This window comes from Plecotus auritus (genome assembly GCF_963455305.1).
Source record: "Plecotus auritus genome assembly, chromosome: 2".
NCBI lineage: Eukaryota > Metazoa > Chordata > Mammalia > Chiroptera > Vespertilionidae > Plecotus > Plecotus auritus.
In genome coordinates, this window is record NC_137771.1 from 186,980,543 (window position 1) to 186,992,245 (window position 11,703).

The window sequence follows — 11,703 nt, forward strand, 5'->3', positions numbered from 1 at the left end:
CCTGCAGGGGAGGGCAGTTAGGGGTGACCAGGCCTGCAGGGGAGGGCAGTTGGGGGCAAACAGGCTGGCAGGGGAGCAGTTAGGCATCAATCAGGCTGGCAGGGGAGTGGTTAGGGGGTGATCAGGCTGGCAGTCAGAAGCGGTTAGGGGCAATCAGGAAGGCAGGCAGGCAAGCATTTGGGAGCCAGCAGTCCTGGATTGTGAGAGGGATGTCTGACATCTCTCAAGGGGTCCCAGATTGGAGAGGGTGCAGGCTGGGCTGAGGGACAACCCCCCCCCCCGCCCCCGTGCACAAATTTCGTGCACCGGGCCTCTAGTATTAAATAGTTCCTATTTTCTGAAACTTCTTCCTTGAATTATAATTTTCATCCCTTTTATAACTCCCATCTAGTTCTAGTCTTTGGAATATGATGAGTAAAATAATTCCCTCTTCTCCTAGACAACACATTTAAGGGCAAATGTAATAACCTTGAGTATTTGCTTCTCTGAGATAAATAACCCTCTAAAATAAAAAAGTTTCTCCTAAAATAGGCTACCAGACCTTTGGTTTAAAAAAAAAATAAGCATTTGGGGGTTTGAGGAGTCCAGTGACTGGTGTTGAACAACCAAAAGTCCAATATGAAACTGTATTGCCTGTCCGGGCACCCAACCTTACTGTGCAATGTGTTTAAATTCAAATCAACCACCATTATGTTGGACTGTGGACTGGACATGACTTCCACCCTCAATTTTCTTCCTTTGCCACTTGTTCAAACTGCCAGGCTGTCTAATCATCCCAGCTGGTCCCCCCAAGGATGGAAATATTTTCTTGGACAAAGAGCTGAAGGAGTGCTCAGGCCACGTATTTGTGGATTCTGTGCCTGAAACGAAGCCAATAGATCTGTCTACGGTAGACATGACCCTCATCTCTAACTACCACTGCATGATGGCACTGCCCTACATCACTGAGCACACCGGGTTCACAGCACAGTGTGCACCACCGAGCCCACCATTCAGATCGGTAGACTTCTCATGGGAGAGCTGGTGAACTTCATTGAAAGAGTGCCCAAGGCGCAATCTGCCTCTTTGTGGAAGAACAAGGACATTCCGCGGCTGCTGCCCTCTCCTCTCAAGGACGCAGTGGAAGTACCAACCTGGAGAAGATGCAAGAGGTGAGCTCTGCCCTGAGTAAAAGCCAGCTGATGAAATATCCTCAGAAAATTGAGCTGTTTGGTGTGGTCCAGGTGACGCTCTAGCTCTGGCTCTGCCCTTGGAAGCTCCAACTGGATTATTCAATCCCATTACGAGAACGTATCTTACATCTTGGGATCCTCTTTGCTTACCACACATGCACAGCCCATGGACCAGGCATCTCTCAAAAACGGATGTTCTCCTCCTGACAGGCCTCCCCCAGATTCCCACCACCAACCCGGAGAGCATGGTGGGAGAGTTCTTCAGCAACCTGGTGCTGACCATCTGGAATAGAGGAAACGTGTTGGTCCCCTGCTACTCATGGCGGGGGGGTGGGGGGGGGGTGGGGGGGGGGCGGGGGTGATCTATGACCTCCTGGAGGGCCTGTACCAGTTCATCCACTCGGCCGGCCTCTCCAGCATCCCCTTCCACTTCAGCTCCCTTGAGTTTTCCCAGATCTTTGCTGAGTGGCTTTGTCACAACAAGCAGATGAAGGTGTATCTCCCAGAACCACCTTTTCCTCATGCAGAGCTCACTGAGATCAACAAGCTGACGCACGACCCCAGCATCCACGGCGACTTCAGCAAAGATTTCAGACAGCCATGCGGGGTGTTCACATAGCTAGAAGAGCCTCCGGTTTGGGGACGTGGTCCATTTCATGAAGCTCTGGGGGAAGTCTAGTCGCAACACTGTCATATCCATAGAACCCGACTTCTCGTACCAGCCTTTGGCCATGAAATGCATTTACTAGTACTGCCCCAGTGATACCCGGCTGAATTTCATCCAAGTGTCAAAGCTGCTCAAAGAAGTGCAGCCCCTGCATGTGGTCTGCCCTGAGCAGTACACACAGCTGCCCCCTGCCACAGGCCCACAGGATGGACCTGATGATCATTTGCCAGCCTCCTCACCCTGCCTGTGAAGCGATGCTACGAGAAGATCGAAATCATGCCGGAACAAGCAGATTCACTGGTGCCCACGGAGATTAAGCCTGGCATTTCCTTGGCAGCCGTTTCGGCCGTGCTGCACACTAAAGATAACAAGCAGGTCCTTCAGCCCCTGCCCAGGCCGGCCCAGCCTGCGAGTGGTAAGCAGAGAAAGCAGGTGAGCAATGACATCCCGGACTACAAGGTTCTGAAGCGCTTGCTAAGCGGCACCATCCCAGTGGAGCAGTTTGTGCAGACCTTGGAGGAGCATGGCATCAGTGACATTAAAGTGGAAGACACAGCTAAGGGCCACATCACCTTGCTCCAAGAAGCCGAGACCCTCATCCGGATTGAGGAAGTTCAATCCACATCATTTGTGACAATGACAAGATACTCAGGGTACGATGGTCCTCAAATTCCTCCAGAAGTTCTGAATGGGACACGTGAGCCATGTCTGCTTCCCTGAGATCCCACCGCCCTTCCCACTCTACCTGCCCAGCACAAGCCAAGTGAGAAAGGGCACACAAGGTCAGCCAGGCCTTTGTGGTGGTCTCTGACCTAAAGGAAAAGGCTCTGAGGGCCATGTCAGGAGAGAGGGCCGCACCTGCTGGTCTGGACTTGTAGCACTGTCGCAGGCAAGAGATTTTGCTTCATTTAAGCTTTAGACTCATTTTCTTCCCAAGCCTGGCTCTCTCAGGTGACCAGGATGGTAAGACAGTGGGCTGAGTGGCATAAGAGTGACAGAAGCAATTTCTAAGAGGTTAGTGGTGCGGAGGAGAGGGGAAACGATGACTGACTTGTCTCGAGTGGCTAGTGTTTGTTTTTCATCATGTCACAGGCCACGGGTGGGGAATCAGTGACTTTGCTTTACTTGCTTGTCAACTGTGTTGCATCTGATAAGACAGACAGCCCCCCCAAAAAATTAGTAAAATGAACCCATTTCTCTGTATTTTATATTGTGAGCCCATTTTGTTAATAAAACTTTTTTTATAGGAGTCTCTATCTATGCTCTGTTGAACCTACAATTTACACTGATATGGTATCTGAAAAAATGTGAAAATATTCAGACTAGCATAAACTTAGAAAATACTACAGCAAATTTTAGTCTGGTGAACATGTTCAACCATATAACCTGGCTTTTTTTTTTTTTTAATATAAACTTTAGCCCTATCTGTTTTGGCTCAGTGGATAGAGTGTTGGCCTGTGGACTGAAGGGTTGTGGGCTCGATCCCCAGTAAGGGGTGTGCAGGAGGCAGTCAGTCAATGATTCTCTCACTCTCTCTGAAGTCAATAAAAATAAAAGAATCTAGGAGAGCCACATTTAAAAAATAAAATATAAAATTCAAAAAAGTAGGGGGGGGAAACCAAGATGGCGGCATAGGTAAGCACCTAAACTGCTGCCTCGCACAACAATTTCAAAACTACAACTAAAAGACAGAACGGACACCATCCAGAACCACAGGAAAGCTGGCTGAGTGAAAATTCTACAACTAGAAGGAAAGACGAAAGCTCACAGAGAATTGGAGGTACGGCAAAGGGGCTTTGTGCACGCAGAGAGGAAGGGCGGCTGAGAGCCTGGCTGACTTTCTCTGGCGGAAGGGGGAAGGAAGCCTCTGACCGCACTGAACCCCAGTTCTGACTGCACTGAACCCCAGTTCCGGGCGAACCCCCGGGGACCCACACTCTTACGGGGGGAGTCTGGACTCTCGGGCGGAGACTCGAGCTGGGAAAGGCAGAAGTCTGAAGGCGCACGCGGGCCAGTGCGCACAAAGGCTGCGGAGGTTGCCACAGGCTTTCCCTAGTGGAAGGGAGTCAGAGGATTCTGACTGCACTGAGCCCCAGTTCTGACTGCAGTGAACCCCAGTTCCAGGCGAGCCCCTGGGGACCCACGCTCTTGTGGGGGGAGTCTGGACTCTTGGGCGGAGACTCGGGAGCCGGGGAAGGCGGAGGACTGAAAGCACACATGCGCGCAAGGGCAAGGCTGACAGGAAGCCAAGACTGAGACTCCACCCCATCCAAGCTGAGCACAGAGGCTATTGCAATTTGGCAAGTCTAATCCTATAAGGCTGTCTCCAGCACCGAACTTCTCCCAGCATAAACACAGCTGATCCTTACAGCCAACTGGCCCGGAGGTCAATTCTTCCCAGTGATACCAACAACAATAAAGACTTAATTACAACAAGACTGTACACACAGTCCACAAAGGGGTGCACCAAGAGTATCCACCTCAGGTTAACTGGGGAAGCAGACCCACTGGGCCATATTGGAAACCTAGCACAAATATCTACCTTACCAACTCAGGGAATCAGTGAAAATGCGGGGTCAAAGAATCAGATCACAAACGAAAGAAATGGAGGAAAACAAACGACTGGATATAGAATTCAAAACCACGGTTATAAGACTTTTTAAGAATATCCTAGAAAAGGCCGATAAATATAACGAAACCCTCGAAGATATGAAAAAGGACCAATTAGAAATTAAACATACACTGACTGAAATAAAAAATACTATACAGAGACCCAAAAACAGAATAGAGGAACACAAGAATCAAGTCAAAGAATTGAAATACAAAGAAGCAAAAAACACTCAACCAAAAAAGCAAAAAGCAAAAAAAAAAAAATCCAAAAAGTTGAAGATAATGTAAGAAGACTCTGGGACAACTTCAAGCGTACCAACATCAGAATTATGGGGGTGCCAGAAGAAGAGAGAGAGCAAGATACTGAAAACCTATTTGAAGAAATAATGACCGAAAACTTCCCCCACCTGGTGAAAGAAATAGACTTACAAGTCCAGGAAGCCCACAGAACCCCAAACAAAAGGAATCCAAAGAGGACCACACCAAGACACATCATAATTAAAATGCCAAGAGCAAAAGACAAAGAGAGAATATTAAAAGCAGCAAGAGAAAAACAGTTAATTACTTACAAGGGAGCACCCATACGACTGTCAGCTGATTTCTCAACAGAAACGATGCAGGCCAGACGGGAGTGGCAAGAAATTTTCAATGTGATGAATAGCAAGAACCTACAACCAAGATTACTCTACCCAGCAAAGCTATCATTCAGAATTGAAGGGCAGATAAAGAGCTTCACAGATAAGAAAAAGCTGAAGGAGTTCATCACCACCAAACCAGTATTATATGAAATGCTGAAAGGTATTCTTAAAGAAGAGGAAGAAGAAAAAAGTAAAGAGAAAAATTATGAACAACAAATACATATCTATCAATAAGCGAACCTAAAAATCAAGTGAATTAAAAACCCGAGGAACAGAATAATCTGGTGAATATAATAGAATCAGGGGCATAGAAAGGGAGTGGACTGATAATTCTCAGGGGGAAAGGGGTATGGGGGGTTCATGAAGAGAATGGACAAAAATCATACACCGATGGATGAGGACAGTGGGGGGGAGGTAAGGGCAGAAGGTGGGGTGGGAAATGGGTGGAGGGGAGCTATGGGGGGAAAAAGGAGAAATAATTGTAATAATCTGAATAAAGATTTATTTTAAAAAAATAAATAAAATAAAATTCAAAAAAGTAAAAATAAACATTTGGGCAATTGGAAAGACATTCAATGTTTTTAGTCAGGATTTAATATGTTAAGAATATAATGTCTCCCTGTAGTAATCTATAAAACATACATTCCCTCCTCCCCTCCCCCCCCCCCCCCCCCCAGAACAGTCAAAACTCATTCAACTTACTGTGGCTTACTAAGTATCAGGCACTATTCTAGCCATGGTGTATACATCTATAGAACAAGCAAAATTGCTTACTTATGGGGTTTACATTCTAGAGGAGAAAGACAGAAAATACTTCAGAAAGCTTTGAAGTGAGGTGAAGAAAATATAATAGGGCAGTTGAGTGGAGAATAACTGGCTTTGTAGGTCTATGATGGGTGTGTTTAGTGAGGGTAGGTGGGGAAACCTCTTGCAGAGATGACATTTGACCTAAAGCCTTAAGGACGAGCAAGATTCAGCCCTACACTCCACAGAGGGATTAATCTTCCCAACAGACGGACCAACAAATGCAAAGACCCCAAGCTACTCATTGTGTTCAAAGGACTTGCTGGAGTGGAATGGGTGAAGAGGGGGATGATGAGTGGGGTAGTCAGTTAAACAAAGGTCAGCACCTGTATGCTGCATGGTAGGCAGCTGGATTTCATCAGAGAATTTTAACCTGAGCAGTGATACAGTCTGATTTAAGAAGATCACTCTGTCTACTGGGTACAGAATCAACTGCAGGGCAGAGATAAGGCAAGAGTAGAAACAGATCAACTGGGAGCCCAGGTCTGATAGAAGAAGAATGAAGCTTAAATCACAATAGTATCAGAGAATACTTGGAGGAGGAGATAGGGCTTTGTGATGTGTTTTGGAAGCAGCATTGATAAATCTTGCTGTTGGATTGTGAGAAGAGAGGGGCCATGGACAATCCCAAAGTTTATGACCTTAGCAAGGGGGAGAGGATAGCGCTTCCAGTTGTAATTCCGGTTAAGACTAGGGGGGCATGCCATAGCTGGTTTGGCTCAGTGGAAGAACGTTGGCCTGTGGACTGAAGGGTCCCGGGTTCAATTCTGGCCAAGGGCACATGCCCGGGTTGCAGTCTCGGTCCCCAGTGGGGGGCATGCAGGAGACAGCTGGTCAATGATTCTCTCTCATAATTAATGTTTCTATCTCTCTCTCCCTTTCCCTTCCTCTCTGAAATAAATAAAAAAATATATATTTTTTAGAAAAAATACTGGGGGTCAGCAAATGGAACTTAGGACTAGGAAGCATAAGTTCTGTCTTGGCCATATTAAATGTACTGAGCCTTTCAGACATACAGGCAAGGATTATGTGTAGGCCATTGGAGAGAGAACTCTAGAGCTTGGAGGAGAGATTGAGATTGGAGAAATAGAGTTTTGAAAAGTGTGGGATTGGATAAGATCAAGTAAATGGAGGAAAGGAGGAAAGAAGAGAACATGGGAGAGGAGGTAAGGAGAGAGCAGAAGTGAAGGGAAGAGGAGTCGAGAGGTGTGAGGTGCTCTAATACTTGGAGGTTAGATTTCAGAGATTGGACAGCAGAGCAGACTTAGGAGTGACCAATGATGTTGGAGGAAAGTAGAACATGATCAAGAAAGAGTAAATGCTTGTATCAAATGATATTGAGTGTCAAATAGAATAAGAACAGAGAACTGACCATGGATCTCCCAATGAAAGACATCAGTGGTGTTGATAAAAGCTGCTTTAGGGGAGTGGTAGGGAGAAAGCCTAACTCAGTGTTTGAGGAGAGGATGGGATTTGAGAGCAAATATAGACAACTTTAAGAATTTCTGTACAAAGGGTAAACAAAGAAATAGGGCAAAAGAACTGGGAAATAGAGTCAAGGGATTTTTATTTTGTTTTTTGTTGTTGTTGTTGTTTCTTTTGAGTGAATGATATTAAAGGTATATTTAGATGCATAGTTAGTAAGCTTTATTTTGACGCCATATTGCTATTAATGAAAACTATGCTTCTATCTGTCTGTCTATCTACCTATCTATGGAAACCGTGATATACTGTTAACTTATTAAATGTAAAGTCAACTAAAATCTCCAATTTTTTGAATGCCCTCTAGCATATTATTTTGGTACAGGATTGTTTTTTGTCTATTTGTTTGTTTTGTTTGTTTGTTTGTTTTTAACTCAAGTAAGATTTCACATTTCTCCCTGATAAGTGAAATTAAGTTATTTCTTCCCAGTAATATACCCTGTGAATGTTTTTATTTTAATCTGTGACACAGAGACTTCATTGCCATGCACATTTGCATTAATGTGAATGTTTTGGATGAGGTTTTTTACCCTGCTATGAAACCACTTCTTGAAATCCTACAATGTTCCGGGAACATTTGTCAAATAATTTAGATTATAAGTCTTTCCATTAGTGCAAATGAAGCCAGATATGTTTCTATATCTGCTGAAAAACCAAGGCATTTGCAGAAGCCTCAAACTAGCCAGGATCATGATTTTGTATGTTCGTTCATTCTGAGTAGTAATTCTAAATTGAACTTTGAATTCTTCCATGTATTCAGGCCTCTTACCAATGGATTTTTTTACCATTAAAGTTTAGAATCAGGCACTGAATGTGTGGGTCTTGAAGATGGCGGCTGGCAGGACGGAGGTGAGGGAGAGGAAGTGAGTGAGTGAGGGTATGAAAGGAGAGTGTGTGGTGTGTGTGTGAGTGAGTAAGGGACAGTTAAAACCCCATAGGAGCAGCAGGGGCTGGCAGACCAGACTCTTTTGGACAAGGAGAGACTACCACCACTGCAGGCACTCCCCGGACAGCGGGACTCCAACACAGAGCCCATGCCATCTAGAAAGGGAGAACTGCCTTTTTCAGGAACTCATCAGCACCACCACGACCCAGCAGCCACTCCAGCCAAAATTCTGCTGCCCCACCAGCAGACCCGCAGACCCTGGGACCTCCACCTCCAAAGGTGTACCACTCAGCAGCAGTAAGTGCAACTTTCCCTTCCCATTCCGGACACCACTTTCACCCGTTTCCAGCACTCAGGCATCCAGGGCACACCACTTCGTAGGCAGCGTCTGGTAGCCACTGGGAGATCCCACGGGTGTGATTTTGTACAGACAAGGGTGTCAGAGATCTGCGCCAGCAAAGGCACCTCCACAGATGCACATTTCCAACAGGCAGGCCCCCTGAGCCTATCTATCCACAGTGCCTTGGGGGAGCAGCTGTGAGACTCTGCTGGGTGTGATTCTGCACAGACAAGGGTGCGCTGCCCTGCAGTAGAAATTCTGAATTCCCTCTTCCTGAATAACTGCCCACAGCCACCCCAGCTGCTCAACCTCACTGCCAGAGAACCTCAGAGTGCATCAGAGCTCTGCGCAGGCAAATGCACCTCCACAGATGCGAATTTCCAATAGGCAGGCACCCTGAGCCCATCTACCCACAGGGCGCTTGTGGGAGCCACTGTGAGCTCTCACTGGGTGCAATCTTGGACAAACAGGGGCACACTCCCCCCTGGCAGTAGAAATTCTGAATTCACTCATCCTGGATACCTGCCCACAGGCACCTCAATTACGCGGCTACACTGCCAGGGCCCTTCAGAGAGCTTCAGTGTGCCTCGCTGGCAAACGTACCATGGGTGTCCCTGTGAGCCACCACTGGGAGTGAGTGCCTATCCACCACAGGTGCAGCAGCAAAAGCTGAGTCTGCCCACCCCACAACTACAGAACTCTGGACACCACAGTCACACCTTTCCAGAGTTCAGGCCCCCTGAGCCCCATCACCCCAACAGATTGTTCCTGGATGCCACTGTGAGTCCCTGCTGGGCACGCGTGATTTCAATTAAGGGTGCAAGACAGCAAAAATTGGGACACTCCCCTCCACGGCTGCTGACTTCTAGACACCACAGTTGTGCCTCGCAAGCTCGCAGGCCTACATCAAGAGAACCCAAATAGCTCAAGCAGGGAGTTATACTAGATTACCAAGCCCAGGAGAACTGAGAGATTACACCAGTAGCACCATCTCCAAAAGACCCTGGGTATCAAAGCAAATGGATCTACAATTAAAACATTACAGGAAAACATGGGAAGACAAAAAAGCAATCCCCAAAGGAAAGAAAAAGAGGAATCACCAGAAAGGGAGTTAAATGAAATTGAGGCTAGCAGCTTATCAGAGATAGAATTCAGAGTAATTGTTATAAGGATGTTTAAACAGCTGGATGACAAATACACACAACTCAATGAGAATTATAAGGAGCTGAATGAGAATGTCGCCAACGTGAAAAGGAACCAAAAGGAGATGAAGAACGACATAGCTGCAATAAAGAACACAATGGAAGGCTTAAACAGTAGACTAGAAGAGGCTGAGGACTGCATCAGCAAATTAGAAGACAAGGTAGGAAAAAACACACAAACACAGCAGCAACTGGAAAGAAGACTTAAAAGGCAAGAGGAGAGCCTAAGGGAGCTTTGGGACAACACAAAACGAAACAATATTCGCATAATAGGGGTACCTGAAGGAGAGGAATAGAAGCAAAGAATAGAAAACCTATTTGAAGAAATAATGACAGAAAACTTCCCTGATATTGGCAAGAAAAAAACCATGCAAGTCCAAGGAGCACATAGAGTCCCAAACAAGATGAACCCTAAAAGATCGACACCAAGACACATCATAATTAAATTGGCAAACACCAACAACAAAGTAAGAATCTTAAAGGCTGCCTGAGAGAGACAGAAAGTTACCTACAAGTGATCTCCTATTAGAATATCAATGGAATTCTCAACAGAAACACTCCAAGCCAGAAGGGAATGGAATGAAATTTACAAAGGGATGCAAAGCAAGGGATTGAACCCAAGAATACTATACCCAGCAAGGCTATCATTCAAAATTGAAGGTGGAATCAGGAGCTTCACAGACAAAAAAGGGCTAAGAGAGTTTATCACTACCAAGCCAGCAATGCAAGAAATGCTAAAGGGACTGCTGTAAAAAGAAGAAAGAGAAAGGCAAGAAGAAACACAAACATTAAGGAAAAATATGACAACAAACATGTAATTGTCAATAATATCATTAAACGTAAATGGATTAAATGCACAAATCAAAAGACACAGGTAAAATAGACCTCAAAGGAAATGCCATAACAAGAGATAAGGAAGGCCACTACATAATACTAAAGGGAGCAATTCAATAAGAAGATATAACTCTGGTAAACATATATGCACCCAATACAGGAACACCCAAATACATAAAATAACTTCTGGAAGATATCAAGGGAGAGGTGATAGCAATACAGTCATAGAAGGGGACTTTAATACCCCACTGACACCACTGGACAAATCAACTAAACAAAAAATCAGCAAAAAAACAGCAATCCTAAATGACACACTAGATCAGATGGACTTAATTGACATCTTTAGAACATTTCACCCCAAAGCCACAGAATATACATTCTTCTCAAGTGCACCTGAGTCATTTTCAAAGATAGACCATATGTTGGGTCATAGGCAAAGTCTCTTCAAATTCATGAAGATAGAAATCATATCAAGCATCTTCTCAGATCACAGTGGCACAAAACTGGAAATCAACTACAATAAAAACAATCCAAAAAAATCAAACACATGGAGACTAAACAGCATGCTATTAAACAATGACTGGGTTACCAGAGAGATCAAAGAAGAAATAAAAAACATCATGGCAACAAATGACAATGAAAACACAACAATCCAAAATCTATGGAACACAGCAAAAGCAGTTTTGAGAGGGAAGTTCATAGCTATACAAGCCTACTGCAAAAAAAGAAGAAACAATGGTAATAAATTACCTAACCCTACAACTCAAAGAGTTAGAACGAGAGCAACAAGAAAAGCCCAGTGTAAGCAGAAGGAAGGAAATAATAAAGATCAGAGCGGAGATCAATGACATAGAGACCAAAGAAATAATACAAAAGATCAACAAAACCAAGAGCTGGTTCTTCGAAAGGATAAACAAGATTGATGAACCTCTAGCCAGGCTCACCAAGAAGCAAAGAGAGGACCCAAATAAACAAAATCAGAAATGAAAGAGGAGAAATAACAACAGACCCCACAAAAATACAAAGGATTGGTAAAAAATATTATGAACAACTCTATTCCAACAAATT

The 11,703-nt window shown here is 44.9% G+C and overlaps 1 pseudogene across 1 annotated transcript; it reads left to right on the forward strand.

Annotated features, from left to right (window-relative positions):
• Nucleotides 1-618: 618 nt before the first annotated feature.
• LOC308240928 (integrator complex subunit 9-like) lies at nt 619-2,527 on the forward strand (annotated as a pseudogene). The gene has a single exon. The product of its transcript is annotated as an integrator complex subunit 9-like (transcript).
• Nucleotides 2,528-11,703: the final 9,176 nt, after the last annotated feature.